The sequence below is a fragment of the Scyliorhinus canicula genome, chromosome 9 (genome assembly GCF_902713615.1).
Source record: "Scyliorhinus canicula chromosome 9, sScyCan1.1, whole genome shotgun sequence".
NCBI classification, from domain to species: Eukaryota; Metazoa; Chordata; class Chondrichthyes; order Carcharhiniformes; family Scyliorhinidae; genus Scyliorhinus; species Scyliorhinus canicula.
In genome coordinates, this window is record NC_052154.1 from 121,117,874 (window position 1) to 121,145,590 (window position 27,717).

Below are 27,717 nucleotides of genomic sequence, written 5' to 3' on the forward strand. Positions count from 1 at the left end.
ACTGGCTCGAATTGGACAGGAAACCATTCTCCATGTCAATTCAGGGCTCACCCCTGTGAAAATTAGAATTTCAATCAGTTTCCCATCAGAGGCCGGTTTCTGACCTGAAAACAAACCTGACTCCTGTTACCCACCAGTTCAGTGAATATTCAGCCCTTGATCTTTTTAATGAGGTGTGGGATGATACAATGGTGTATCGTATAAAGAGTGTTAATCAGGGAGCTGTCGAAACAAAGAACATATTTATGTGTAAAGCACTTTCACGACAGCACTGGATGTCCCAATGCTCTTTATTACATTTGTGAAGGGTAAGCACTGTTTTATAAAATATTTTTATCCAAGGCTTTTCAACAAAATATACTCATGGAATTTACAGTGCAGAAGGAGGCCGTTCAGCCCATCAAGTCTGCACTAGTCTTTGGAAAGAGCACCCTACTTAAGCCCACGCCTCCACCCTATCCCCGTAACCCAGCAACCCCACCTATACTTTTGAACACGAAGGGCAATTTAGCATGGCCAATCCAGCTAACGCACAGCTTTGGACTCTGGGAGGAAACCGGATAACCAGGAGGAAACACATGCAGAGAAAGTGCAAATTCCACATAGACAGTCACCCAAGGCTGGAATTGAACCCGGTTCCCTGGAGCTGTGAGGCAGCAGTGCTAACCACTGTGCTACTGTGTACAAAAAAGTCAACAGGACAATCAAAAAGAAACACAAGACCATCCCCATAACCCACCCAACAACCCAACCCTCCAGCTCCTCTGACACCGACCCCCTATCACATCCCACCTTCCCCCTTTTTAACCCCCCCTTACACCCCCAAAACTCCCTCCCTTTGCTGACCCCTCAATCTTCCTCGTAGAAATCGATGAATGGTTTCCACCTCCGAGTGAACCCATCCACTGACCCCCAAAGCGAACTTGATCTTCTCTAACCGCAGGGATTCTGGCAGGTTGCTCACGCACACCCCTGCCTTCAGGGGCTCCGATTCCATCAAACCTGTCACAATCCGTCTCTGGGCTATCAGGGAGGCAAAGGCCAATACATTAGCCTCTCTCCCCCCACCCCCACCCCTGCATTCCAGACTCTTTCAACACACCAAGTATCGCCACCTCCGGTCTTGGAGGCTACCCTCACCTCCAGAATCCCTGACATCACATCCGAGAACCCCTTCCAGATCCCCCTCAATCTTGGACATGCCCAAAACATGTGGGCATGATTCGTGAGCACACCCCGACCCCCCAGGCACCACCCACACCTATACTCCACCCCTCAAGAAACCTTATCCGTGCCACCGTCATATGGGCCCTGTGTACCACTTTAAACTGGATGAGGCTTAACCTCACACACGACGAAGACACATTGACCCTCCACAAAGCCTCAGCCCATGTCCCTGCCCCCAGCTCCTCTCGCAACTCCTCCTCCCCACTTGCACTCGACATCCTCCACACAGACGCCCTCTCTCTCCAACAGCTCCTTCTACGTATCCAAAACCTCCTCCGACAGAAGCTTACCCTGCAGCAACTCTGGGAAAGAATGTACCTCTCTCCTCACAAACTCCTAAACTTTCAGTACCAGAACCCATTCCCCTTCGGCAATTCAAACAATTCCTCCAACTCCTCCAGCCCCACAAATTTTCCCGCTATAAACAGGTCCCTGAAATACTCAATTCCCCGCCTGCCACCACCCCCGGAGCCTGGCATCCAGTCTTGTCGGCACAAACCAATGGTTATCACAAATAGCCGCCCAAAACGACATGCTCTCAATCCATAGCGCTGCCTACTCTGCCCCCACACCCTAAAACTGACACCACCATTGGGCTAAACGGAATACCTGGCCAGCGAGAACAGCAGAGGCGCCAATAACAAAGCCCTCAAGCTCATTCCCCTACACCATGGGGTTTCAAACCCAGGGTCGCGACTCGTGGGTGGGTCACGGGCATGTTCCGGGAGGGTCATGCCGCTCGATCGCGGTGTTCCCCATCACAGGAGGAGCGGACAACGGCCGCGACTGTCTTTTAAAAATGTCAGCCGCGACGGACCTTTGAAATTGCCGGCCATCCTGCGCATGCATGCCGGTTTCAGCAGTGCGCAGGCCCGGAGCCCAGCAGGGTCGACTGCCTCTTCCTGACGTCAGCGCACTGTCCAGGGCTCGCTTTGTTCAGCAAACAACGGAATCCTCCCACCAGAAGGGGCGGCAGAGAGCAGGTCACAAACCCTGTACGCTGACATACGCTGGGCGAGAGAGAGATTCCTCCATTTTGCAGCTGCCAGCAGTGCTGGTGTGAACTCCTGGGCCTCTGCCAAACAACCCATGGTGAAGAAGCTGAAAACAGAAACAAAGCAGCATAAAGATGATTACTTCAGCTATGGGTTAATAATTGTGCAAATGCAAATCAGGATTCAAAGTTCCTGGACAGGATTCTCCGTTTCTGAGATTATGTGTTGATATCAACGCAGAATCCGTGGATCTTTACACCAGAAAAACCAGCGCCGCATCTGGACCGATTCCGCTACCATTGTGGAGCGAGCACCAGTGCCACGAAGAACACAATCGATTCCAGTGAAAACGGTGCGGGATTCGCCGGGTCTGTGGTTGACAATCGGGAGGCTGACAAGCTGCAGCCGCACATACACATTACAAACCCCACACACACTCATCCATACAACAAGATGGCACTAGTTGCGCTGGAGCATGCCCATGCAGCTGATGGGTCGGCTGGGGCCAGAGGGCACCCAGGGGAGTGCCCTGAGGGACACCTATACCACCCGTGTCACTAAGTTCAAAGTGGCCTGTTAGCAGTGTACACAGCTGCATGGCTGCCTTGCCGGCTGTGGCAATAGTGTTCCGTGCCCGTCCACCCCGACCCCACAGCCCCCTGCTGGTCACCACCCCACTACTCTTCCCCGGCCCTGGCAGACATTCCCCGGTCAGCGGCACAACTGTCTGCAAACTATGGCAATGTTGGACACCTTCCGTACTCCCTATCTCTCCCTCAGCAGCCGCCACACCGGTTTTGGCGTCAGCTAACGGAGAATCCCACCCCATGTGTGTTATATGCAGGGAAGCACTGGCAAATGAAAGTTTAACACCCTCAAAACTTAAAAGACATTTGAAGGCTGAACATGGGGCGTCCAAGGACGATCCTCTTTATTTTTTTCAACAGACACAGTGAGATCACCACTTTGAGTAGCTCCACCACCTTAGCCAGATCCTCCAAGGTCTCCACCCTCTGGTGCTGGAACTTATTATTTAAAAACTCCACTAGCAGGGCAGCAAGGTGGCGCAGTGGTTAGCTGTGCTGCCTCACGCGCCGAGGTCCCAGGTTCAATCCCGGCTCTGGGTCACTGTCCATGTGGAGTTTGCACATTCTACCCCGTCTTTGCATGGGTTTTGCCCCCACAACCCAAAGATGTGCAGGGTAGGTGGATTGACCACGCTAAATTGCCCCTTAATTGGAAAAAATTGATTGGGTACTCTAAATTTATTTTTAAAAAGAAAAATACTCCACCAGCTGCTTCGCCAACCACTGGGAAGGCAGCACTTCCTCCTTGCCCTCCGTCATCTTGACCTGTGGCACATCACAAGAACTGCCCTGCTCCAATTGCTCTCTTCTTCTTGTAGCACTTCTTATCCTCCGATCCATGCACCAGACTCACCAGAGGAGAATTACCTGCCCTGGGCACTCACACACTTTTCGACCTCAGAAAGACCCTCATACGGATGGAGAAGGACCAAGAAAATCCACGTTGAGTAGGAGCCACCAAATCTGCGACGTCTCACTCCATGGCCACCACCAGCAGTTTAAGTGTAAGCACTGTTTTAATCTAGGAAATGCAGCAGAAAACTTGCACACATCAATATCGCACAAACTAATGAGATAACAAACCAATAATCTGTTTTAGTGATATCGACTGAGGCAGTTTTTTCCAAACTGTTTTTCCTGGGGCCCACTTTTACCAACCGACCGACCTTTGCAACCCACACTGGCGGACATTAATGACCCAGCATTTTCACTTACCTTTAATGCAAAAAGAGAGCCTGCTTGGTCGTCACGACCACACTCCAATCAACTTCACAGGAGGAGGGAGCAATACGCATATCAGGTGAAGAATTCCTTTTAGCTTTGTGAGGACAGAAATTTCAATCTCACACATATCGGCTGTTGCGAAGGGCAATAGCAACAAAATGTTTGTTTTACTCAGCACTGGATACCCCTCAGAGATGCTACTCCAGAATGCTGACAGCCTCAAGGACTTGAGGTTTGTTTTTAATGTGCAGTCACAGGTGTGGCACAGAAGTTCAGTTTCTTCATTTGGAGTCAGCTGAAAATCAATAATTGATTCTGGGGTCTCAAACGCAAAAGGATTTTTCACCCACCTCTTGCCTTTCAAAATCTGAAACTTCTCTCTAAAGTAGTGACAAAAGCTGTTGATCCTGGTACAGCGCACTGACGTCAGGTGGAGGCGGTACTGGGACAGCGCACTGACGTCAGGAGGAGGCGGTACTGGGACAGCGCACTGACGTCAGGAGGAGGCGGTACTGGGACAGCGCACTGACGTCAGGAGGAGGTGGTACGGGGACAGCGCACTGACGTCAGGAGGAGGTGGTACGGGGACAGCGCACTGACATCAGGAGGAGGTGGTACGGGGACAGCGCACTGACGTCAGGAGGAGGTGGTACTGGGACAGCATGTTGATGTCAGCAGGGGTGGTCTGCCCCACTATGCTCTCGGCCTGTGCAATGCCGACTCTGCCTGAGGGTGCTGCCAAGCGGGGGACAGTGGCATTTTTAAAAGCCGGTCGCGGCCATTGGCCGCTTCTCCCGTGACCCTCCTGACACCAGCCTGCGACCCACCCGTGGGTCACAACCCTGACTTTGAAAATTCCTGGGCTAAGGAACAAATATTTCCCAAGCTATATGGGAGAACTCTTCTGCCAAATAGTGCCATGGTATCTTCTACTGTTACCTGAGAGGCCTGTTTAATGTCTCCAACAGTGCAGCGCATTCTCATTACTGCACTGGAGTGTCAGCCTGGACTTGTGTTTAAGTCACAACAATTTTACACAAATTCAAATAAAAAGAAAGAGTAATGGCATATCTCATTCAGATGTCAAAATGGTTCCTAGTTTCATGAGCCCAAAACAATAGAGCCTGAATTTTTTGCATGTCGGGCAGGCACGTTCAGCGGGTCCAGAAGGCTTCTGGCCTCGGTCAATCCAATTTCAGACTGCCTGGCCAATTAGTGGGCAACCAGCTTGAAATGTGTTCTGGGAAAGACTGAGCTGTGTCAGGGAGGGCGAGAGAAGCGAGCACGGGGGCTGCGCTTCCCTGCTCCCTCAGGGGAACATGCGATGCAGAGCTCTCTCAGGAAGCTGCAGACCTGTGAAAAATAAATAATGTTGGAAGACCTATGCAAACAGTGTCTCGGCAGTACATTCTAACACAAACCTCAGTTGCCATATACCTTTTAAAATTTAATTTCGGCCTGGACAGTTCATCCTGCCCTGGTACAAGGTTGCAGCTAAAACATAAAAACATAAAAAGCCAATCTGTCCATCCGCCAATTGTAAAAGCAGATGAACCACGTAATATTCCATTCAATTTGCCCCTTCATGGGTTAAATTTCCTGCTTGGTTGTCAGCAGGCGCACTTCGGATTCTCATGCACGCCGCCAACCAAAATATTTTGCGAGTGCGTGATGAAGTCTGATACTTTCTTGCACGATTTCACCACTTCGGGTTAGGAGCATGCCGGCCTGAGCAATGTAATATTCTGGCCGAGGCCTTGGGTATGATTTACTGGCCGAGACCCGCTGGAATCAGGACGCGTAATGGTAAATCCCGCAAGAGGCCTCTTCCAGGATTCTCAACGGGCATTAAGGCAGCACAGTAGCACAGTGGTTAGCACAGTTGCTTCACAGCTCCAGGGTCCCAGGTTCAATTCCAGCTTGGGTCACTATCTGTGCAGAGTCTGCACACTCTCCCCATGTCTGCGTGGGTTTCCTCCGGGTGCTCCGGATCCTCCCAGAGTCCAAAGATGTGCAGGTTAGGTAAATTGGCCATAATACATTGATCTTAGTGTCTAAAAATGTTGGATGGGGTTACTGGGTTACTGGGATAAGGTGGAGTGCTCTTTCCAAGGGCCGGTGCAGACTCGATGGGCCGAATGGCCTCCTTCTGAACTGTAATATCTATGATTAGGCCCCACGAGATCTAGTGAGATCTCATAAGACGGCGAGATCCAGACTTGCATAATGAAGTAAGCTTAACTGCTCACTTAACTATGCCTACACCAGACCTAACCAGCCCCAGGGATCTATTGGCCTCACCAAGGAGACCCCAGCAAGACGTCATTTAGCACTGGTCATCCACCAACAGGGACCAGATTGAATGGCACTTGAATGGGTCTCCCAAGCCCCCGTGTGGTTGGCCTCTGGGGAGGATGTCACCCTGGCACTGCTGATGCCATCCAGGTACTGTGATACTGCCAGCCTGGCACTCTGGCTGTATCAGTTGGGCACCCTGGCAGTGCCACCTGGGTGCCAGCCTAGCAGGATGTCCAGGTGTTACTGCCAGGCTGGTGGTACCCAGGTGACATTTTTCCCATGCTGTGGATCAGCCCCTGGGTGACCTGCCCTTATCTGGGTGCCCTGCCTTTATGAGGTAGAGTGTGAAGGGGATCAAAGTCACCCCCCCCCCCCCCCGATCAACAGATGAGTTGGGGCATTGGACGAGTCCAAGTGCCACGTTGGGGGTTCGGGAGATGGGGGCACCATTTAAAATGGCGCCCGATCTCTTCCTGCACTGGTGAGCAGAGCTCCTCAGTGCAGGAAATGCGACTGAGTGCGGCCTCGGCCGGTGTTCCCCACTCAGGCCAAATAAAACTCTCCCGTTCGATCACGGGCTCAGCGTCACGTACGACCCACCTAAGCCCGCCCAAAACTGGACTTTTTTTCCTATTAAATCGCACACTTTTTTAAATTTTCCATAAGTGCAGATCCAAGCTGCAGTTCAAATGATTTAATTAAATGCTTGTAAGTCATTCACCTTAAAGAACGGCTGGCTTCGTTTGTCAGCAGTATTTGAATTTCAGCAATGTGAAATCATTGATTTCATTCTGCACTTTTGAGGAGTGTAGCCTGATCCACTGCTGAGCAAACGTACTTTTTTCCCACATAAATTCCACAGAATTACAGAGAATATACAACATGAAACAGGCCAGTTGGCCCAGTAGGACCAGACTGGGCTTACGTTCCACTTCGGCCTCCTCACCCTACTTAATTTAACCTTTCTCTTCTCTGCTGCGTACTTGTATAGATCCCCCTTAAATGCATCAATACTATTCACGTCAACTGCTCCATGCAGTAGTGAGTTTTACACTCCCTTTTGGCAGCGAAAATGAGCTGATGTCGTTTGAAGAGAACTGCCAACGTTGCAACAGCAGGGTAGCACGGAGTAGCTGATTACAGTATAATCCCCTATATGTATCTGGAAAAAATAACTACATTGAGCAGAGCACTTGATCACAAAACAAGCTTTCAATAATTAACCAGCATTCGTGTCAGTTTGCTCATAAATCTGATTGAACATGTATAAATAACCCCAAACTCGTTTCTGTTGCCGTCAACCTTGATGGACGTATTTTCACTGCTATTGTTAATAAAGCAAGACACTGTGCTTTTACTAATTAATTAGATAAAATAGTGGCAGAAGGGAAAGGGGAAAAAGAAAACAATCATTTGTAACACATGTGTTGAAGTGAAAATATGAATTGCTCATGGGGATTGACCGTAAGCGGGTGGAGAGCAGTGAATATTAAATCATGTTGAATCGTGAATCAAAATTGAACCTAACCTCAGGGAAATTTAAAACAAGCAGCAGGGGCGAGCATTTGGTTGAAAATTGCTTATCTAAGGCATTACAGCTTAAATGAGAACTTAAAATGCATCAAACCGCTTGTGCCCCATGGTGGACGCTGATGCACCTAGGGTTTTGCATAATTTCTCACCTAACAGTTTTTGAATGGATAAAAAGCATTTTAGTACAGCGGAGGTTAAGTACAGCAATTAATGCTTTGTGTAAACACTCACCTTTGACATTTTTTTTTGTGAGCTGTTCCTTAATGAATTCAGATTAAAATTTCATGATCGCTGGTCTTATGAGTAATTTCGCAGCCATACTCCAGCCTGTGCAACTGTCAAAATCATTTTTTTTTTTAAAAAACACATTTTATTCAAACTTGTATCAAAGTAGGTTACAGCAAATAAACACCCCGGGAAACATTCTTCCCAACAATCAACTATACAGTTTGTACAAATGTTTCTCTTTCTCCATCCCACCTCCCCATCACCCACCAACCGCCCCCCCCCCCCCCCCCCCCCACCCCCCTACGAGGAACAGCTCCTCAAACACAGGCACAAACATCCCCCACTTTTTCTCAAACTCCCCTGCTGAGCCCCTTAACTCATACTTTATCTTCTCTAACCCAGGAAGTCATACAGATCACCCAACCAGGCCGTTACCCCCGGTGGCGATGCCGACCGCCACTCCAGCAAAATTCATCGCCGTGCAATCAAAGAGGCGACGGCCAAGACATCGGCCTTCCTCCTCTCCATGAGCTCCGGCTCCTCAGAAACCCCAAATATCGCCACCAAAGGGTCTGGGTCCACTCCCATCTCCACTATCCTCGCTAAGACCACGAACACCCCCGGCCAGAATCTTCCCAATTTTTCAGAACCCCAAAATATGTGCGCACGATTCGCTGGCCCCCGCCCACATCTCTCACACTCATCTGCTACCCCCTGAAAGAACCCACTCATTCTCACCCGAGTCATAAGAACCCTGTGCACCACCTTAAACTGTATCAGGCTCATCCTTGCACAAGAGGAGGTCCCATTTACCCTTCGCAGTGCCTCACTCCATACTCCCCAATTGATCTCCATTCCAAACTCCGCTTCCGATTTCTCCTTGATCTTCACCACCCGCTCGCCTCCCTGCTCCCCCAGCCACTTATATATATATCCCCAATTCTTCCCACCCCTTCCATATCCGGAAGCAGCAGTCGCTCCAGCAGGGTGTATCCCGGCAATCTAGGGAACCCCATCCAGCAACTGTCAAAATCATGACCGTGAAGTGTGGACAGGAAAATATCCAACTTGCGCCGAGGCAGGAGAATTTGATCAAGTCCGCCTCTTGATGGCAGATTGATTACAGAAGCAAAATATTACATACGCTGCACATCTGAAATAAAAACAAAACATTCAGGAAATACCCATAAGGTGGGCCAACATCTGTGGAGAAAGTAATAGGGTTAACGTTTCAGGTCAATGACTTTTCATCAGCGCTGGTAAATGTTACAAATATAATAGATTTTAAACGAGCGATAGAGCAAAAAAAAGAACAGGAGACAAGGGCTATGATAGGGTAGAAGAGAGAGGAGGTTTAATGACAGATGGTCTGGTGGTGCAAGGGCAATGGGAGTGGTAATTAAAAAAGTAAAGAACAAAAATATATGCCCAAAGGGGATATGAATGGCAGAATGAACAGCTGTGTCCGAAAGCAAGCATACAAGAGAAAAAATGTGAGTAAAAAGCTCTTTAAACAAAGGTCTCCATTCAATTCTTCCAATATTTCCATCTCTGTCTTGTCAGTTCAGTGCCCAAGTGGGCCTGTCACTTTAATTCTCCACTTGTTCTCAAGCTAACCTCTCGGTTCTTGAGTTCCTGTGGAGTTCTAATGAAGCTCGGTCTAAGCTCGAGGAACAGCACCTCATCTTTAGATGAGGCATTTTACAGTTTTTTGAACTCAACATAGTTCAACTATTTTAGGCCTCAACCTCCACCCTCATTTTGTTTCCTTTTTTTACATAGATACATAGAATTTACAGTGCAGAAGGAGGCCATTCGGCCCATCGAGTCTGCACCGGCTCCTGGAAAGAGCACCCTACCCAAGGTTAACACCTCCACCCTATCCCCATAACCCAGTAACCCCACCCAACACTAAGGGCAATTTTGGACACTAAGGGCAATTTAGTATGGCCAATCCACCTAGCCTGCACTTCTTTGGACTGTGGGAGGAAACCGGAGCACCCGGAGGAAACCCACGCACACACGGGGAGGATGTGCAGACTCTGGACAGACAGTGACCCAAGCCGGGAATCGAACCTGGGACCCTGGAGCTGTGACGCGATTGTGCTATCCACAATGCTACCATGCTGCCCGAATAGGGAATTTTATTTTGCAGGTATTGGGTTTACTCTCTGTTTTCTCTGTTTTTTTGCCCTCCTGATGGCAGCTATTTGTCACTCTGCCATTCACACCTCCTCTCAATGGTTTTTTTACTTTCCCATTCCCTATCTCTTTGACCCTACACTACCAACTCTTTTGTCAATTTAATGTCTCCTGTCTTCTACCCTATCGCAGACCATCCCTTCTATTCTGTTTCACACCCTCCTCCATTTCAACTGCCTAAAACCTGTTACATCTCTCTAACCTTTCCCAGTTCTGTACAAAAATCACCAACGTGAAATCTGTTTCTCACTTCACGGATGCTGCCTGACCTGCTGAATGTTTCTAGCTTTTCCTGTTTTTAAGACAAACTGATTAGTACAGCCTCAAGCTGAGACAGGAATTCAGCATCATCAGGAAGGGCAGTGTTCTGGCACCAGTGTCGTAATTATTTTGGGTGACCTGGGGCATCATTGCAATATGGTCTGAGATGGATATTGACTTTATTTATGTCTCAGTGTGTAAGGCTCAGGATAAGCAAAATTACTTCAGGATTGAAATAGTCTACCTTGGGATACATCTTATGTAGTTTTAAGCAGAAGGATAATTCCCTTTGACTTATCACATGAATAACCACTGCAGTACCTCTTGAGGGACACCATCAGATGGCTGGATATTCACTGTGATGAGCCACTGAAATAACAGTAACATGTGCACCGCAGCATAGCTCCAGAGGGAAGCAGCGGCAAGGGAAATTCATCAGGTGAGGGATAGGGCAGGGAAGTTGGTGGTGGCTCCGGAGCTGATTAACAATGTTTTTGAGGAGTTTAATGTGAGGTTATACAGGTCAGAGCCGCCCGGGGGAGACCGTGAGATGCAGGAATTTCTAGATGGGTTGGAGTACCCGAGGCTAGGGTGGGTTGGGTACAGGCGGTTAAAATGAACGTGTTGCCGCGACTTCTGTTTATTTTTCAATGCCTACCGATTTTCCTGCCAAAGGCTTTTTGCAGGGAGATTGAGGGAAGGATTACCTCGTTCATATGGAGAGGGAAGGTGGCCAGAGTGAGAAAGATGCTGCTACAGAGGGGAAGACAGGCAGGGGGTTTGGGCCTCCCGAACCAGATGGGGGCTGTATGTATTAAGGGTGACTATGGGCAATCCCTGATTCCTTTTTGTCATTTGTTTATGTAAACTGGCGCGCTGCTGTTTGGGAGTTGGTGGGAGGATGGGATCGTTGTTATTGTTATGAGGACTGACATATTTGTTGCTGATTGTTGTTTATTGTTGGTCAGTGTAAATTCGGGAGAAAATGTGAAAAAGGAGGATAAAAATATATATTTTTTTAAATATGTGCACCGCGGCCTTTTTCCTGGGTGTGTGGAAGCACTTCCTAGTGCCACATGAGAAAATGATCTTGGGTGATGCATTCAGGAAGTAAGTTCACGCCTCACGTCTACTATATGCATGAATGACCTTGGCTCCCCCGCATCTTCACTCCACCAGCGTCCAGACTGAGATACAAACACAGCCACAAGTCCCATAGATGAAAACGGGCACCAAGACAAAGAGGGAAATATGAGGAGGAAAGGTAACCAAAAGCTTGGGGGTGAATTCTGGAGCATGAGGTTTAAATGATTGAAAGAAATGCTTCTGTTGCGCGTGTAGGGCTGGAACAAGTTTGCAGAGATAGAAACTGAATCCCACAGCAAAATGGACAAAATGGACCTGGAAGGGAAATACAGCCAAAGGAGTGGGGTGAGCAGAAAAGCAATATTCCCTGAGTATACACAGCCTCTCGATATGTGATGCCTACAGTTAGAGTGTAACACTGCCATGTGGACGAATGCCTTAGACCCAGCATTTATGCTTGAGATGCACCTGCTGCCCAGCACTTGTCCTTGGAGCCTGATTATTGAGCATCCCTTAAAGTCAAGCTTGGATGAAAATATAAGGAGCACCTCATCCTTGACCTCTAGAGTCTTATGTGATACAGCAGAGAAGGAAGAAGTCCCTCCATTGCCTCACAAAACAGACCCTAACCTAGGTCTTGATGATGTCATGTCATCTACTGGTTAAAAAAAATCCTTCACGATTTTACCATTCTTTTGGAGTTCTGTAAGGTACAAACAGACACTGAGTCATGTACAAGTGTAAGTAAATATAGTCAAGAAGTATTCAAATATGATATATGCAGTTTGAAAAGTGTAACCATGGTGAACCCATTGATGCCAGCACTCATACTCTTGACTGGACTGATCCAGAATACTGGGGGAATTTTGCACCCTTTCCTGACCGAGGTACTGCTCTTGTATCAACTCCAGGCACTGCTCTATGTGTCTCTCCATGAGATTGGCCTATCTCTCATGGTCAGAGAACAGACAGTTGAGCCCTGGGACAATATGGAGCTTGTGACAGTGATGGACTCCTCCATTTACAGTCCTAGAGCTTCTTCTGCCTCAGGAAACTCTGCGAGATATCCACATATCTGGTGCTGATTGGACAAATACAGTGCTACGAAATGTCACTCCTGATGCTTCACATTCCTGTTGACTGGAGCATCATTGTGGCTTTCCTCCAACCTCCGAATGGGACTGTGCACAGACACCTCTGACTCTATAAACTCCCTCTGCACTTTGGTTTGGTGACTTGCACCCTGTGCCACTGACTCCACATGCATGCTACATCGCTCCAATGTGCTGGTATCTGAGTTGGGTGGAGTGCAGGCTGGTTTGTGTGCGCTGCCTCCTGATGCCCAGGTTTGAGGTGGCCCAGGGTGTGCAAGCTGAGCTGGGACCTGTGTGACAGAAGGGTATAGACCTCCACATTGTAGTAACACACTCTGATGCATGCCATTGCCTTCAAACCTGCTCGTGCTGCACTTTGCCACAACCCCATCCTGAAACCCACTCTCATGCCGACATCTCCATGTGCTTAGTGAGTTAATAGCATGACCTCTACCATGTGCCGTGGTGATTTTAAAAACGCTTTTATCACCTGCTACTGTCGATTCACCGTCAACCATCAGCTAGTCAGGCACCCTGGCAATCTCCATGATCACCTGTTCAACAGAGTGAATGGGTCTCAGCCAGGCTGACCTACCCCCAGTTTGGGCCATCTCCTTAACACTCTTCATCTTTTTAGACTGCAACAAGAATTCAAATTTATGTCAGCCTGGTATGTAGTGTGTGCAGCGACATTTCTCTTTACTAAGTCTGTGCATCACAATGTTCATTCACATCTGTTCTACGCACACCTACTTAAGCTGATTGCACATACAAGTCTCAATGCTGCAAAATCAGAGTTATGCGTCAAGTCTCGCACGTTAGCTGCCGTATATACTGCAGCACGGTAGCATTGTGGATAGCACAATCGCTTCACAGCTTCAGAATCCCAGGTTCGATTCCGGCTTGGATCACTGTCTGTGCGGAGTCTGCACATCCTCCCCGTGTGTGCGTGGGTTTCCTCCGGATGCTCCGGTTTCCTCCCACAGTCCAAAGATGTGCAGGTTACGTGGATTGGCCATGATAAATTAACCTTAGTGTCCAAGATTGCCCTTAGTGTTGGGTGGGGTTACTGGGTTATGGGGATAGGGCGGACTTGTTGACTTTGGGTAGGGTGCTCTTTCCAAGAGCCGGTGCAGAGTCGATGGGCTGAATGGCCTCCTTCTGCACTGTAAATTGTATGAAATTCTATGTATTGATGTGACCCTTCTTTTGGAGCTCTGTATGGATGCACCAATCCACACAGGACTGCCTCACCCTCACCCCGGACTGAAAATCTGATGTGTGAGCTGACATGTTTGAAAGTCTGGTTTGTGGAGCTGAGAGTTTTCCCAACACCAGACACACGGATGAAAATTCAGGCCTAGAGATTATCTGTCAGAGTCCCAGAGAGCAGACCAGGCTCTGAGTGAGGTATAAACATGGATAATGGAGCTGCAGCTGATGCTTAGTCATAGATACTTTAATTCAACAATAACTGCCTCCCTGTACAGTGTACATCTATAATAAGGTTAGATCAAATAGAGTGGGAGGAGGCTCATGTGGAGCATAATCAGAGGCACAAAAGAGTTGAGCTAAATGGCTTTACGCCATTAATTCTGCATAATTGTATGTCATTTCCCTTTGATTATACTCCAGAATATTATATGCTAGAAATCTCTTTACTCTTCCATATTCAAGCAGGTGCTTTAAGCATTATATCCATTTATATTGTCCACTCACAGGACTCCCCCTGTATCCTGTAACAATCCACCTCAGGGCAATCACAAGGAGCGCAAACATTGGGAAGGTTCAACAGCCGCATTTTACTGGGCCTGTTAGACAAACAGCCATGCTTAATGTGTCATTTTGCTGCAAATGCTCCCAGAGTCTGCAGCATGATGGCACAGTGGTTAACATTGCTGTCTCACAAGGACCAGGTTCAAATCCCGCCTTGGGTGGCTGCCTGTGTGGAGTTTGCACGTTCTCCCAGTGTCTGCGTGGGTTTTCTCCGGATGCTCCGGCTTCCTCCCATGGTTCAAAAATGTGCAGGTTAGATGGATTGGCCATGCTAAATTTCCCCTTAGCATCCAAAGATGTGCAGGTCAGATGGGGGTAGGGCAGGGGAATGGGCCGAGGTAGGGTGCTCTTTCGGAGGGTCGGTGCAGAATTGATAGGCCGAATGGCCTCCTTCTGCACTGTCAGGATTTTTTTAAAATTTAGAGTACCCAATTCTTTTTTTCCAATTGAGGGGCAATTTAGTGTGGCCAATCCACCTACCCTACACATCTTTAGGCTGTGGGGTTGAGACATACGCAAACACGGGGAGAATATGCAAAGCACCTTCGAGATTCTATAGATTCTATGGAAGGATCCCAAAGGGAAGTGAATCCATTATAGGTGACGAACCACAGAACATATTCAAAAGAAGAAAAGAAGAAAAACAGAATCGGTCACAGAGCAGGAATGGAAGATGGGAATGGATAAGAATGGTTCAGCCGAGCAGCATGGTTTAAAATTTGAGGTGGGGAAGAAAAAACAATCACATTTATGGCATATCGTTAAGTCACCAGAGGAAAAATACTCCTACAATCCATATCACACATGTCAAAAAAATCTCCAGATCCAGAAACTTGAGGGCCATGAATTTATTTCAACATAAATTCAACTCGAGAAGAAAAATCCCTTCTCCAATACAAGCATCCAGATCATTGTGACGGCTGCACAAGTTAATTGATCCAAGTCACTAGTCATTTGACTCCACGGTGAATTGACAATATATATTCACACCAGTTAGAGTGAGGTTTTACCAATGTAACATTTATTTGAAATGCTTGCATTTATATAGCCTTCTTCGTGACCACAGGGAGTCCCAAAATGCTTTCAGCCAATTACATATAGAATTTACAGTGCAGAAGGAGGTCATTCGGCCCATCGAGTCTGCACCGGCTCCTGGAAAGAGCACCCTACCCCCTACCCAAGGTCAACACCTCCACCCTATCCCCATAACCCAGTAACCCCACCCAACATTAAGGGCAATTTTGGGCACTAAGGGCAATTTTATCATGGCCAATCCACCTAACCCGCACATCTTTGGACTGTGGGAGGAAACCGGAGCACCCAGAGGAAACCCAAGCACACACGGGGAGGATGTGCAGACTCCGCACAGACAGTGAACCAAGCCGGAATCGAACCTGGGACCCTGGAGCTGTGAAGCAATTGTGCTATCCACAATGCTACCGTGCTTTGAAGTCACTGTTGTAACATAGGAAACAAGGCAGCCAGTTTACATAGAGAAATCTCACACAGACTGCATTGTGATGATGACTGGATGGTGTGTTTCTTGTGGTATTAATCGAGGATCAGGAATTGGCAAAGGCACTGGGGCTAACTCCCCAAGCTCATTTTCAAAATAATGGCGTGGGATCTTTCAGATCCAGCAGAGAGAGCAGACCGGGCCTTTGCTTAAAATCTTATCTGGAAGACAGCGGCAGAATCTAATTGCCACCACATCATGAGTTTGGTGATGGAGGCACTCACTGGGTGGGTAGGTTGGGGGCCCCGCTACCCTCCTACCTCCACCCCCAAGTCTGTGGTAGAAAGGCCTTCCCATCCCACCACCAAGTAAGTGAGCAATTAGTACCCACTTAAAGGTCTCATTCCACAGGTATTGAAACAGGTGCTGGTGGGGAGGGTGGGAGGGGTGTGGGGGGAGTGGCTTGCAATGTGGGTAACATGACAAGCAAACACTAATGTGTTTGCTTGATGGCTCTTAGAGGTGTTGAAAGGGATCTGGCATCAGACATGGGGGAAAAAGCCACTTCCCAACCCTTTCTGCCAACCCCTACCGCACAACCCCATTCCTGTCATCACTCATCTGTGCCTGGGTCCCTTCTTGAACAAGGTCTCGGTGGGTGCGATACCAACAGTAGCCACCGACTCCCTGGTGGCACTGCTGAGTACAGAAGAGCCCCTGGCCTCTGACCAGCAGCTGTCGGCAGGCAGCACTTATGCCCCAGGATCTTGAGTGCCAAAGTGGAACAAGATGCAGCAGGGATGGGGGTGGGGTGGGGTGGGGAAGCTCTCACCAGCTCTCCAGCCGGTGGCGAGATCCCCATTGCCTCCCATTGGACGACACAGTAGAACAGTGGGTAGCACTGTTGCTTCACAATGCCAGGGTCCCAGGTTCGATTCCTGGCTTGGGTCACTGTCTGTGTGGAGTCTGCATCTTCTCCCCGTGTCTGCATGGATTTCCTCCGGGTGCTCCATTTTCCTCCCACAAGTCCCGAAAGACGTGCTGTTAGGTTGATTGGACATTCTGAATTCTCCCTCAGTGTACGCAAACAGGCGACGGAGTGTGGCGACTCGGGGATTTTCATGGTAACTTCATTGCAGTCTACTTGTGACACTAAGATTATAAAAAATACAAGACTCAACACAGTATCTCCGACAAGGCAGTATTCCCCCAGTACCACCCCGAAATGCTGACTTTTGTGCACAAGCCCTAAAATGGTTCTTGAATCTTAAACCTTGCAACTTAGAGATGAAAGTAGGGCTGCAACTGTCACAAATCATTAAACTTGATAACATTTTTGATGCTTTTATCATCTAATCTGTTCGAGTTAGATCAGCTGCGAAATTGAAAATGATTTTACAGACGATACTAAACCATTTAATAGCTTCACTCATAAACACAATTCAGTTTCTTAGTAAATTAAACATTTTTTGATAGGGCTTTGAAAGAGCTTTGAAAACATCTTCCTGGTGCCTGAGCATCTATGAAAACAAATTCAATTTGTAGAACCTTCCAGAACCAACTCACTGGATGGACCCTGACAGATTTGAGCTATAGGCCTGGTCAGTTTTGTGGGCGAGGCCTGATGTGGGTGAATTGAATCTTGACCAAATGTAAAATATCACAGTAAATACAAATCTAAGTGGCTTTCGACATAGCCCCCTTGTGATTAAAATTCACCAATCTTTTACACTGGTTCAATCACTTAAACCAGATTACACTGACACAAGGTGACGTGAACCAGCAGAACCCCGGTCCCATGACGTTTATAACATTTCCCAATCAGCCAAACCATCTGTGAATTTTTGAAGGTTTACTTTGGCACCAGGGGCTGCACATTGGAGGAAGCTGCAGTGGTGCGAGACTGGCTGACGGAGGTGTCCTCACACTGCTTTGCTACCTCCAATCTGGGTGACTTCACACATAAGTTGTCTAACAAATGTGAAGCAGAAGGCACTACACTTCAAGGAAAAATGATATATAACTAACCTAATAAATGTACCTGTCCTGCTGCCAACTATTTGAAGTCTCTCTGATTCCCCCCCACCAAAACAAAATCCACCTAACATTCAAACCCTTCACAGAGAAAATAATTAAGCAGGATGTATAATTTTCCAAGTTTCTCATAATGCAACTGTAACAAATCTAATTAGTGGGTATATTTCAAGCTAATTTGTGTCGGATAAATCCCAGGATTGTTTTGAGCTCTAAGGAGGCAGATACCTAAACAAATCCCATTTCCAAAGTTGATCCTCATGTATTAAACTCGAAAGCATTACTGAGCTTTCTTGCATCAATACAGATGATTATCTTCTGCATAACATCAACTGTTGCAATATTGGGTGGGCTTTACCGGCTGTAGGGCAGCATGGTGGTGCAGTGGAAAGTGCTGCTGCCTCATGGCGCTGAGGTCCCAGGTTCGATCCCGGCTCTGGGTCACTGTCTGTGTGGAGTTTGCACGTTTTCCCCGTGTTTGCACGGGTTTCGCCCCCACGACCCTAAAGGTGTGCGGGGTAGGTGGATTGGCCACTCTAAATTGGCCCTTAATTGGGAAAAATGAATTGGACACTCTAAATTTATATTTAAAAAAAGGATTTACTGGCTGTTCACAGCGATGGGAACTTCTGGTCCCACGCCGCGCATGGTTTTCCCGGCAACGAGGGCTGTTGTCAACGAGAAATCCCATTGACAGTGGTGTGACCGGTTGACCTCACTGGCAGGCCGCCTCCCCACTGAAAAATCATGTGGCAAGGTCGGTAAATCTGCCCATTGTGTCATTATCCACTAGTTAAAGAGCTACTTTTTCTATACTTTAATTATTAGAAGTGTTCAGTCTGCATAAAATGTGGAGGTTCAGGTGATTTGTCTCAGGGTTTTTTTTACTTTCTTTACAGGAGGTATGTATCTGGAAGAAAAGTGGTTACATTTTAAGAGATGTATTTTAAACCAAAGTGGAGATTATATGGGATCAGGGTACGTGTATACCAATTAGGAGCAGGGGTTGGCCACTCGGCTCTTCAAGCCTGCTCCACCATTCAAGGAGATCATGGCCGATCTCATTTAAAAAAAAATTTAGAGTACCCAATTCATCTTTTCCAATTAAGGGGCAATTTTAGCGTGACCAATCCACCTAGCCTGCACATCTTTGGATTGTGGGGGCTAAATCCACGCAAACACGGGGAAAATGTGCAAACTCCACACGGACAGTGACCCAGAGCCAGGATTGAACCTGGGTCCTCGGCGCCGTGAGGCAGCAGGGCTAACACACTGCGCCACCGTGCTGCCCCTGGCCGATCTCATTTTAACCTTAACCCCACAATCCTGCCTACCCCCTCCCCCTTCCTGATAACCTTTCACCCCTTGCTTATCAAGAAGCTAAAGCTTATTGAGGATCTCAGCTGAGAGTTATTTTGGATACCAAGCTTGCGAGCTATAAGGCAAGCATTAAGGTGGTGAGGTTATGGATTGTGAGGCAGGGGCCAGAGCCGAAGGGGGCAATTACACCAGGCCCACCAAGGAGATAAGGCGCAGTGCTAGGTTTACGCCAACTGATTTTACTCTCCATTGAAATCAGCATGGAGTCAGATTTGGGGATTATAAAAAATCCATTTCATTTAATTTCAGGTGGTTTCCCAACTGAAGAATTAGGTTAAAATTACCTACAATGACTTTGGTCTTCCTGATGTTTAACCAGCATTTTGGAAAAAATATTACTGCAAAACATTGTAGTTCACATATTAATCATCATTCCAAACAAGCCCAAATATTCTTTGTACTTTCAAGCCAATTATCAGCATCCTCAACAGAACTCTCAGCAGATTGATGTCTAAATCTCTAGACCATTTATTTGTTCTTTGGCCGTTTGGATTTCAGCCTATGTAAAGTGCCTGTTTCCTCATCATGATAGAGATTACTGGAATGCTGTGTAAAGTTTCTGTTTGTTCAGCATGGTACGAGTTATCCACTACAGTGTGGGTGGGAGTTTGTTCATTCACAAGGATTGACAATCCCTTTACTAATATGTGAGGAAAGATTTCACGGAAATGAAACGGAGTCCCGTGTTGAGTGCATTTAGCTGGGTATTTCCCGGCCCTGGCAGCTCTGCTGGCCAGTGCAGGAACAGAACTGGAAACTCTAGACCCCACACCACAGCCTCCGGACCCACCAACGCCTCAACTCACCTACAAGGGGGTTATCGAACCCCTCCGCATCTTACCTCGTAAGGGCATAGCACCACCGAGCCTGATCCCTGGCACAGACACGATACCACCTGGGCACCTTGGCACTGCCCCTACCAATGTGGCAGTACCACCTGGGTGCCCTGACAATGCCAGGCTGGCACTGACAGGGTGCCTTGTTGGCGCTTCCAGGGTGTCAGGCGGGAAGCACCATGGTGCCTGGGTGTCATCAGGCATGCCAGGATACCACTCTGCCCAGAGCCCGACCACCCAGGGGCCCCTGAACACCTGGGGGGCTCCCCCAAGTGCCGGTCCGCCTGGTGCATGCCCGTGGAAACCAGTGCTAAATGGCGCCATCTCGGGGCCTCCCACGAGATTTACCGATCTTGTTGCGTCCCGAGTTGGGTGTGGCCGATATGTCACATCCATGGTGTCTGGTTATTTAGCGTTCATTGGGTAATGTTAATTCAGTCCTGTTTTTTCAGCATGGAAATACTTAATATGCTACATACAGCATTTGTTCTACGCTTGTATGGCATTCATATATAAACAGTAAAGGAATATATTCATTAATTCTATTCATTGAACAAGGGTGGTGGGGGGGGGGGGGGTTAGGAGAATGGGGGTGGTTACCTACTATGCAAAAGGACAAAGTTGCTGTTTGCTCCATATTCTAGATTTCTTACTGTGCCACCACCCTTTGCTTGATGCTTATCTGTTGATCAGAGTAATAAAAAATACTTGTCCTGTTGTTCCGGTTCTATCTTCAAAGCCTCTCTGGGATGGTGAAGAGTTGTTGGTAACTCCATATTTTCTTGTCTTTTTTGCTGCGTTTTATTACAAGTGACCTCAGCTTTGTAGAGAGTTGAGAGATGGGATGAATTTGATCTGTTTCAAATTTGTCCTCTAGGTTACTAAAAGGATCCCAAGCAATGGGAGAATAAACCTGAAAATACAGAAGTGCGAATGAAATGATCAAAGGAACAGTGGGACCTCCATTCTCTCTTGTGTAATTACTACTGCATTAAACATGCTGCATGATTGCTCCCAAATTATTCGTCCAACTAAGAAGAAAAGAGTTAAACCAGTGAAAAATAAGTGAATGTAGAATGCAGCGATGAAGATCAAGAATTAGATTGTCAGGATAATCCACAAAATAGGGCAATTTATATGAGGAAAGTGCAGTTGTTTTTTTCCCTCTCCCAGGAGAGCAGTCTCCCACGGAATGTTTTGGCCAAGATGCAGAAATCCAGATTAAACACCCACGCAGTAACAAGCCTGCTTTTAATGGAGGATTTCAGTGGATCGGAAGCTGTATAATTGCTTATTTAGCTGTGACCCCCGCCAGCTGACTTCTGTATCAGTTTGAAAGTTAATCAACTAAATTAACTTCGTGCTGATAGTTTGGAAGGTTGGAAGTCTTTTGTGTTACTGTTTTCATTCACATGCTAGGTAGTGTGTGGGAAAATGCACTCTGTGCATCCAAGTTCATATTTTCAAACGTCATGGCTGCATACTTCACGCAGGTACATCCAGTATATTAATGTATTAAAAGGTTTGCCTGTGTGTGTCTGTATAATATGGGCAAGTACGGTTTCTGTTGTGCACACGAACAAAATGCCAAGGAGATCCATACATAGGCGAAGGCCCAGATTTTCATTTCGAGCTCGGGTCACGTGAATCTAGTGTCTTCCTGACTTTCGAAACCCGAGCCCAACTCTGAACACCATTCCTAACCTTTTTTGTGGCTGCGAGAGACATGGGTAGAAATTAAAGGGACAGTTTTTGTGAGTCACTCTGCAGTGTGGCAGGAGGGTCAAGTTGAGCTGATTGGAAGGCTTGCTTTGATTCTTGGGGACAGCAGCCCCCAAACATCATTCCTATGACCCCCTGGAACTCACTCCTCACCTTCTCTCACACCTCGTCCCATCCCCCTCCACCCTACAATGAGCCCTATGTAGCCCATCCTATTTCCCATGCATCCTGTTGTTGAAAACTCACCACTATTCCTAGAATTCCCCCTATACCAAAAAGGGCCGACATTCTAAATGGTGAACAGGGATTCTCACTCTCCGACTCCTATGCAGCCTTCAATGGGTGCTATTCAGGTCAAACTATGTTTTCAAGTTATCCTCCGGTATAACCCATACCTTCACAGAAGATTCCATCTACTTACCACTTAGTAGCATCGATGCTGGGTCCCGCATTGCTAAGTAAGTAAAGTAGACTTTGGAATAACCACTTTTTCAGGTTAAAACTTAAGTTATTTTATTATTATATTTTTTCTTTGAAAAGCTGCAATCACTGTCTTTACAGAAAAGTAAAAAGATCTTGCTTCTGGATCCTTCTGGTTGGTTGAAGGGACCTTCAGGCCCACCTTGACAATCAATCTTCTTTAAAGTCTGGTCTTCTTTAGATGTATTCGCTGTTGGGCTCGGTTGCTATGTTCTATCTTTCCCATGTACCGAGCTGTGAGAGCTGGCTCTGCTGACTGTCTCTGAGCTGACTCTGAGCTGACTCTGTCTCCTCTTTAAATTCTGGTCTTCCTTAGATATATTAGCTGTTTTAGCTCGGCTATTTGGCTCTGTCCCTTTCCCACGACCGAGCTGACTGTAAGCTGACTCTTCTTGCTTCTCTTGTACCTTCTCTGCCTCTCTCTCTCTCTCTCTCTCTCTCCCTCTGGTTCTGGTAGTTCTTGCCCTGGTCTCTGGGTTTATATTCTCTTTCTAACAGTTATTAAGTTTTTATGACTTTATTGTAAAATAACTTTTATTTCACTCTGATTGTAAAAGGTACCTTTAATCTAAACTTTTCTAACACGACTGAGTATTCATTTTGGGCATGGCCTCAGCCCTCAGATCTGATTACATTGTCCTTTGTGATGTTCAAAATGCTTTGATTTCAAGAGGTGTTACTTTTAATTCCTGTCATTTCTATAGTTTTATTTTCCAATTGTGTCCCCAGCTCATAATTTTGACTTTGATTTTAGCTTTAAATTATGTTTCTCGTAGACTGATAGTCTCCAATTTTCTTTAATTTACCTGATATCGGCAGAACTTCACACCTATATATTTGTCTCCCTAGTCATTCCTTTCTATCTGCTGATTTTACTTCAATGAAGGTGTGAATCATTGCTTTTAGCGTACTGCTAAAAATCCACTTGGTTATAACTTGAAAGATTTACATTTATCACCTAGCTCAACGGAAACCCTCATCCATGCTTTTCCAGATGCTTACTGAGATAGTTAATTTCAATGAAGGTGTGAACCATTGTTTTTAGCTTCATACAAAAATCCTGTGTGTTTGCTAAGCCTGCTTGACTAAGGCTATCTGCATTTTACAATCCTGCTCTTTGCAGCTGCTGTTAACCCGTCGTGGGATCTTTCCCTGTATCCTCTCATGTTTCTCTCAGGCCAGATATTGCCAGACTTCCATGTTTCAAATGACACATCTTTCCATATTTGCAATTACAATCCTCATAACCCCATGCCTGCCCAATGCCCCCTATACCCCTGCCTCTCATACCCACATGTCCCCTCATTGCCCCCCCCCCCCATATATCCTCCATAACCACTCATTCAGTATCCACTATGGGCAGATCTTCGGAGCCATGGGCGGGATTCTCCGTCCTGCCGCACCAGATTTCTGTGGATACTGGATTCTCCCCTGGGATTCTCCGTCTCGCCAGCCGGTCAATGGGGTTTACCATTGTGACCAATCCCACGCCATCAGGAAACCCCTGGGCTGCCGGCAGAACGGAGAATCCGGACAGCGGAGAATCCAGCCGCATGTCTTTGAAATAGACATTTAAAAAATAAACTTTGAATAATCTAATGAAACTACCATTCAAACACACCATACGGAAAAAAACTCTCATTCCTAAAAGTAATTCAAAGCTTAAATCCATTCAAGTGTTGTAAAAACAAACACCTATTCAATAACCACATCAAAGACAGAGATCCTTTAATAACCTTTTAAAACTCTCAATTAGCAATGCCCCGTCACGCCAGCATAGAAACACACCCACCTACCTATCTTACCAACACCCCTCCCCTCACTCACCCCAACCCCTCTTACCAACACTCTCCCCTATACTCGCCCAGCAGTTATTCTTTCTGAATACCCCTCCTGCCATTCATTTACTGAGCAGCCTCTCTTCCTAACACCCGTCTCCTCCCCACTTACTCAGCAACACTTCTTCCGAACCCTCCTCTCCCCACTCATTCACTCAATCTCTCCTCCCCCACTTCCTCCTTTTGGTCTGTGAAGCAGATTCATCAGCCTGGGGTAAGAAACCTGTATCAGAGACACAGTCAGGTTTGAAGCTGTGACTCATCTTCCCAGCAGCTGTGTGATCTTCTGGTTTTCCCTATACTCAGTCACTAATTGAGTTACGCTTAATAGCCTCTAGCTACATCAAGTCAACCCACAAGCACTCTGCACCCATTCAAACTCACTGCTAGAAGTGTTTTCTGAGGTTAAATAACACCTAGGGCTCACCATCTGCCTCGTGTTGTTTGGCAAAGAGATCCAGTGGGTCCAGCGCTGCCCTACCACAGCCTCCAGCTGTCTCCTGCCACAGGCACCATTACTGCTCAGAGGACGGAGAGCTCATGACCCTGAGTTTGGCCACCCCTTCAGGGGTTGTGACCCACAGTTTGGGATGCCTGCTGTGTTGCCAGCATTTGAGCTGGTGGCTGCAAGTATCAGATTAAGTGAGGGTGCGCCTTCATCAGACCTCCTGTTCCCTTCTTAGTGAGATTGTGCTGGCTGGCCTGCTGGTAGGTCTTGCGTATCTGAAAGCAAAATTGCAGTAGAGAATAGTTGGTGCGAACAACGTGGGGTAGGTTGAAAAGAAAGTCGCCCATGTCACATCATCTGCAATTTACACTTCATACCAGATGGCAGCGTCGAGATTTGATTTGACAAGGTGCATAAAGAAAGAACAACTGTCATTTTCAATGTTTTCAGCAATGGTGGCTCCAATGGCTTCAGTGACTGTTGGCCCAATAGTGTGAGGAACTGTCTTCTCCAAAGGGCTCAGGAGATGCCCTTCTTATGTTCATGTTTTGTTTTTGAATCAAACTTTTCTGAATCTTGTATCATTGATAAGCATGTCAATAGATTTACGAAAGTACTGCAGCGGCATCATCAAAACGTCCAAATATAGTTGTTGCTGCATTGGATTTTCCTGACCATCTGGTCTCACCAATTAGCTTTAATCGTTTCATTTTTTCTTGTCCTAGATGTTTTCCAACAACTTCTGTCCATACAGCCATTCTCTTGTATGGTGCTTTCACAAAAGTTGCTATATTCTGGAGCAAATTGAAAAAAGAAACAGCAGGCACACAACATGTTGTTTCAGTTATCACCAAATTCAAGACATGGGCATAGCACCATATATGAACATGTTGATCAGCCACATCAGCAATTTTACTATGTAAACCATTATACTGGCCATGGTAGCTTGCAGCGCCATCTGTGCTATCAGATAAATATTTTTGGGGGTCAATTTTAAGATGCTGTAATGTTTCAATCAATAGATCAAAAATTCCCTGTCCTGTACCGTCATTACTTGGCACAATTGAAAGTAGTCGCTCACAGATAATACCTTTAAGCACATACCGAATAATAATGCTAAACTGATCGATGGATGAATTATCTTGTGTTGAATCAACCTGAATAGAATAATATTTTGCTTGAGAAACTTCATGACTAATTCTTTCTTGTATCATATTCTTCATAATTTTGATTAACATGCTTATAGTTGTTTTACTCAGGTATGTAACAAGTCTACCACGGCCTTTACTTTGAGCCTTTCCTTGTTGCTCTAATCGTTTGATTCTTTGTTTAGACTGGTTTTGCACTGTAGAAACGTGAGCTGCCATATTCTTCCATCAACTGCACTGTAGCTAAAAAATTGCCATGATTCAGAACCTCATTATCTAGAGTGTAGGCCGATTCATTTCTGTGACCTCGAAAAGGAAGTGCTTGCTTGCCTAACATCTTTATGATGTCTATAATCCTCATGACAATACTTCTCTGCTTCAATACTTCTTCTTTCCTTTTAATTAGTGATGCTGCAAAAAATTTATCTAAGGTGCCATCATTAACACTAATATATTGCTGAGCATTTCTCACATGTGTTGTTGTCGATTCATGTAAAGTCAAGCTCTGGCTAATACGCCTGTAGTCACTAAAGACACGTACAAAGGGTGATGGATTACAAGTGTTGGGAAACTCAAAGGCTAAGCAGTATGAACAATATAAGCATATATTTTCTTTGTTATATGTTAGCCATTTTCTTGGGACTGAGTCATTCATAATTTTCCTATCATACAAACGAGCATCAAATGGCAGATCATCAAGTGGCTGAAGTGGATGTTCAGCAAAAAACTGTTTTAGCTTTGCTCGTGATGGATATTGGAAGATTCCAGTAATTGATCTTTCATTTTCTTGCGTAGGTTCATTTACAGGATGTGCTTCAGAAACCAAGTCGTTTATGCTTGAAGGAATATCTGATTCCCTGTCACTAGTTGAAGCTATGTGTTCAGATGTTACAACTACAGGCAGTACAGATACCGGAACAAGGAAGCCAGAAGAAATATTGGGCCTGGGTTGATTAGTAATGGATGCACTTGTATTTGTCTCTACATTCAAAGTAGCTCTTCTCTGTTCTTGTAACTCGCATGTCATTGCATCATCACCATGAGCATTGTTTCTTGCTTCTTGATTATTTGTTGCAGAACTGGATATTGATGTGGATTGTGCTTGTGGTATTATAAACTCTGTAATAGGCCTGCATCGCTTGGCTGATTCCTTCCTTTCTGCTTATTTTTGTTCTTTGCGTTTTAGTGACCCAGATTTATGCTTTTTCTTTTCCATGCTGGTAGGGGTAATATTTCTGAAATAAAATCTTAATTAAAAATAGCACACATTGGGAAAAATGAATATTGATGATTGCAAGAATAACTTGAAGGAACGCCAGATAAACCCTTACTTGATAAAAAAATATAAAATAACTTACACTTCAATAGGCTATGTTCATTAGTCAATACTACTGTGGCCTATGCATTTTCATAAGAGGAGACAATCCACTGTCCAGTGTTCACACCAGCAAGCAACTGAGACAACTGTTGAAACTTAGAAGTTTGGTCCGACTATAGTAAGACATTAAGAATGGTCCCACGACCAAAGTTAACATGTCCAGTTTGATACCAGTGTAGTGTTACAAGTCGCAACCCTTTGAGTTTACCGATCATGGCTTATCACTTCAATATCTTTGACCTCATGATTCACGGTCAAAGGTTCCGCTTCTCCTTTTCGGTGACCTCACGACCCTATGTACTGCTTGATATCCTTTCAAGTTGCCGACCATCTCAAATCACGAACTGTAACTTTATCTTTAAATTCACACACTCTTGCTGAAAACGTGGATTTCCAACTATGTCCAACCCGGGTGAACCAGCCCCCCCCCCCCCCACTCCTTTTCACATCCGTTTAACACTGCCTCGTTCCTTCATACACTGAGTG

At 46.3% G+C, this 27,717-nt stretch overlaps 1 protein-coding gene across 6 annotated transcripts in view; it reads left to right on the forward strand.

The window, feature by feature from the left end:
- The window catches only part of syt12 (synaptotagmin XII), a 292,964-nt gene that overhangs the window by 168,128 nt on the left and 97,119 nt on the right, over positions 1-27,717 (forward strand). Inside the window, exon 1 of one of the 6 annotated variants that reach the window (XM_038807472.1) lies at positions 10,227-10,247. The exons of the other annotated variants lie outside the window; for them this stretch is intronic. The gene's annotated coding sequence lies outside the window, so the exon portion shown is untranslated. Of the gene's footprint in view, positions 1-10,226; positions 10,248-27,717 lie in introns of those variants that run through there. 6 annotated transcript variants of the gene reach the window in all.